General features: G+C 43.0%; 1 protein-coding gene across 1 annotated transcript in view; it reads left to right on the top strand.

Annotated features, from left to right (window-relative positions):
* Positions 1-2,496: 2,496 nt before the first annotated feature.
* The window catches only part of LOC111819582 (glutamate receptor ionotropic, kainate 1-like), a 17,633-nt gene continuing 15,556 nt past the window's right edge, over positions 2,497-4,573 (top strand). Inside the window, exon 1 of the mRNA XM_023726672.1 lies at positions 2,497-2,653. The gene's annotated coding sequence lies outside the window, so the exon portion shown is untranslated. The remainder of the gene's footprint in view (positions 2,654-4,573) is intronic.

The following is a 4,573-nucleotide window of genomic DNA, read 5'->3' as shown; positions in this document are numbered from 1 at the left end:
ACCTTTTGGTTAGCAGCTGAGCTCTTAACCACTGTGCCACCAGTGGGGGAAATTCCGGAAAGGTGGGTGAGACACAATTCTGAACGATGTCAGATGAAAAGTCAGGTGTTGAGAGTGATTTGTAGATGGCAAGAAGCCACTATGTGCCTTATGTGCTGGGGAAATTACATGAATATGAAAATTGTTTTCTGGGACAGCGAATCTGAGGTTGATTTGTAAAATGAAGCACAGTGGTGACTAGTAAAGAGTACAGACGTGAATCTTGACACGTGAGGTAATAAAAACCAAAACCTAGGGTTATGAAGTTAGGGGGTGGAAAATAAGAGAATTTCAAAACAATAGTAATTGTTGTAAATGTAAATGCTTTCTGTGTGTTAAAAATTATGTGACAGGCCACTCAACCCTCACAAAAACCCTGGATGGACCAAACACTGAAATATGAGACAGTGCAGGTTCAGTGAGGTTAAGTAAAAAGAAAGAAAGAAACCTTTGCCATCAAGTTGATTGTGGCTCATGGCGACCCCATGTATACAGAGCTGAACTGCTCCACAGGGTTTTCAAGGCTGTGAGCTTTTAGAAGCAGAACACCAGGCCTTTCTTCCTTGGTGCCTCTGGGTGGATTCGAACTGTCAACATTTAGCTTAGTAGCCGAGTGCAAACTGCTCGTACCATCTAGGGACCTCAGTTTAAGTAGTTTGCCTGCAGTCACCCTTCAGAAATTCAAACCCAGATCTGTGGAAGCCTCGGGCTGTGCCACCACATTGCTCCACCTCAAATAGGTCGGTGCATACAGCAGACGCATGCTGGCTCCAACAAGTGTGGAGAAAGTGTATAACTTTAAGATCTTCACATCTGACGGGTGTCTCATGGATGTGGTAGAGTCAGGAGGAAGAAGAACAGTTAAGTGTATAAAAAAAACTGAGGTCTCATTTGTCCCCATTTGTAAGCTAACTCCTATTAGACAATGTTGCCAAAAATCACCCCAACACTGAAGCTAGACTTTCCTGAAGGCCACTGTCTTATTTAATGAAACCAATAAAGATGTCCAATGTGAGTTCTCTGAAGGACGGACTATTGGGAGTTTTATTCCCTGAAAGGATGTTGATATCTGTGGTAGACTGAATAATACCCCCCCAAAAGATATATCCTAAACCCTGGAGCTTATGAATGTTACTTATATGGCATAAACAGACTTTGCAGATGTGATTATGGATCTTGAGATTACTACCCTGTATTATCCATTCAGATCACAAGTGTCCTTATAAGAGAGAATGTGAGGGAGATTTGACCCAGACAGGAAAGGTCATGTGACCATGGAGGTAGCGATCGGAGTGATGCAGCCACAAGCCAAGGACTGCCAGCAGCTACCAGAAGTTGGAAGTGGCAAGGAATAGATTCTCCTGCAGAACCTCTAGAGCGAGCATAGCCCTGCCAACACCTTGATTTCAGACTTCTGGCCTCCAGAACTGTGACAGAATACATTTTCTTTCTTTTAAGCCACCTAGTTGTTGGTAATTTGTTACAGCAGCTATAAGAAATGAGTACAATACCTAAATGACATTATCACACCAGCTGTCATCCAGTCAAATCCAACTCATGGCAATCCCATGTGTGTCAGAGTAGAACTGTGCTCCATAGGGTTTTCGATGGCTGATTTTTTTTTTAGGACTAGATCACCAGGCCTTTCTTCTGAGGCACTTCTGGGTGAACTCAAACCTCTAACCTTTCACTTAGCAGCCAAATGCATTAACCATTTGCATCAACCAGGGACTCCAAAATGGCACTGTTATTGTGGTGAGCCATGGAGTCGCCCAGACTCACAACTGAACGAAACACTGCCTGGTCCTGTGCCATCCCTGTGATTGGTTGCATAGGGTCTTCATTGGCTAATATTTTGGAGTAGATTGCCAGGCCTTTCATCCTAGTCTGTCTTAGTCTGGACTTTCTGCCAACACCTGTTCAGCATCATAGCAACACGCAAGCCTCCACTGACAGATGGGTAGTGGCTGTACCTGAGGTGCGTTGGCTGGTAATGGAACCCACGTCTCCCACGTGGGAGGCGAGAATTCTGCCAGTGAACCACCAAAGCAGCCAAAAACCACAAACACCCTGCAAGTCTGATAATATACCATTGGATTATATCCTTGGTAAAGGGAAAGGAGAGGGAGTGGTTACTTCTCTCTCAGAAATAATTGGAGGGGATTTGAACGGACCTTGGAAAGCGTAGGATACTGTGATTTCTCAGGCTTTGTTTCCTCCGTGTGCGGGCTGTTTCACAGGAATTCTTTCCACGCTGGCCACGTTGGTTGCCACTGTTGCAGGTTTGACTGGCGTTAAGATGTTAGAACGGACAAAATAAATGAGCGCCAATAAAACGGCGAAGTGTTCTGCTAGGAAGTCACTGAGCCAATGCAATGGTTTATAGCAGCGTGATGAAAGCGAATAATTGGATACTGTGATGAATTTGAGGTATGACAATTTTGATGATCTTGGGATTATAGGTGGTAAGTGTTACACGGTGACACCAGGTTCCTTTTGCCCATAGGCTCGGTGGGACGGCTTGACTGGACGTATCACCTTCAATAAAACCGATGGCTTAAGGAAGGATTTTGACTTGGACATCATTAGTCTCAAAGAGGAAGGAACTGAAAAGGTAATCTCCTGAGTAATCAATAAACAAATAAAATGAAGAGCACTCTCAAGCAGTGTACGTACAAATTACACATACAAGCAGGGATATTGCATGTACAAGTGGGGAAATGATAATAGGATTCTTCCAGTGTGTTCCTTTATGTTCAGTTTTCTAGATCTCTCTCCTTCATCTTCAAACAGATGTTCATGGGCCAGATTCTTAAATTGTGCTTCCGTGGTCATGGTCATGATGTTAACATTATGTTATTAACATTTATACAGTGCTTGATTTAGAAGGCAAGTGAGCATGTATTATCACACTCATAAGCCTATGAGGGGTGTCCTCAGCCCCACCTCTCAAAGGTTTTGAGAAGCCGAGTGCAGACTTGGAAAAATCAGAAGTTGTCAACGGTTTACCGATGGAATGGCATCCAATGGCTACTTAGAAATTAATAGCAAGCGTGTAACCAACGTCCTTGAACCGTTCATGTAGAAATTGTGAATGGATGGATCTTTGGCTGTGTACATTGGCACCAAAGATAAATTAAATATTTTAAGAAAAAGAGAAATTAATTGCAATGCATGCCATTTGAGATTGGTGGCAGAATGAAGCATGATAGGAAGGAGTTACGAGGGCAAATTCATTCTACATCCCTAATTTTAGGACAACTGCTAAAAAATGTATTTCAATATTGGGTTCCCTTTTTAGGATTATTTTCTTGTAATTCTCAATCTGTCAAAGTTTAAAGTTCCATTTAAGCTACTATTTAGAGTAATGCAAATGTAAACTATCTACTTAAATAATATCATAATAATAATAAAAGAATTCGGCTTCTCAGTATATGACAACATGCTGATTTTTTTATTCACAACTATAAACCAGAAAACCAAACCCGTTGCTATCAGGTGGATTCCGACTCCTAGCGACCCTATAGGACAGAGTGGAACTGCCCCATAGGGTTTCCAAGGAGCAGCTGAACTTGAACGGCCGATCTTTTTTGTTAGCAGCCGAGCTCTTAACCACTGCGCCACCAGGGCTCCATTCACAAATACAAGATAGAATTAACACTTACGGCTTGAAGATTTAGCCCTTTAAAACGCTTGAAAAGAAAGATTCTGAAACGCCCAAAACAATCGTCCAGGCATCCCAGCTCTATAATCCAACATTTTTTTCCCCTGCAGTGGAGAAGACAGTGCCCTTAATATAAATGAGTGGGTTTGGGGAGAATTGACTGCTTCCTTAATAGTTGCACTGATTCTTAAAATGAGGTTCTCATTTCTGTTTTGTTGCTTTTATTAACTGGGACACAGTCCCCCACCTCCAGGTAATAACTACCTCCCCCCCACCCCCCCGGCAAATAGCAGTAATTGAAACAAAGACTAATTAGGCTGACTGTAATAGAAGGTGGTCACTGATGTTGACACATTGGGGGAAACAATTAGTTTGCAGCTTTGAGACGATTCATTATACATACAGGTTTCCCCTTTCAAAAATTCTCCCTCTCTCTCTTCTTAACTTCTTGCCTGTCTGTAGGTTTAATAAGCTCTGGCAGAGCCCCGTCATCCACCCAGCCTCCACAGTGGGGGGTGGGATGTGGGCTGCAGGGTCTGGCAGAGCCCCCTCATCCACCCAGCCTCCACAGTGGGGGGTGGGATGTGGGCTGCAGGGAACAAAAGGAAAGAAGGAATGCTTGTTATGGACTAAAAGCACATAATGGGTTTTTGTCTTTTTTGTGTTTTTTTTTTTAAGAAAATGTCTGCTTCTCTATGAACATCCCTTCCTCCCCGCCCTTAATGTGCAGAAGTGAAGGGGGAAGAAAAGCTGTTAAGGAAACGTGTTTTGGGCTCAGATGGGCAATGACTTTGACGGCGTTATTGTTACGCTTTCACTGCTATTTATACTCCGCAATGTTATGCACACTTTACCCGTGTTTTTCCATCA

This window comes from Trichechus manatus, unplaced genomic scaffold (genome assembly GCF_000243295.1).
Source record: "Trichechus manatus latirostris isolate Lorelei unplaced genomic scaffold, TriManLat1.0 scaffold00012, whole genome shotgun sequence".
Taxonomy (NCBI): domain Eukaryota; kingdom Metazoa; phylum Chordata; class Mammalia; order Sirenia; family Trichechidae; genus Trichechus; species Trichechus manatus.
Note: the sequence above shows the minus strand (reverse complement) of the source record. Positions and strands in the feature narration are given on the sequence as shown.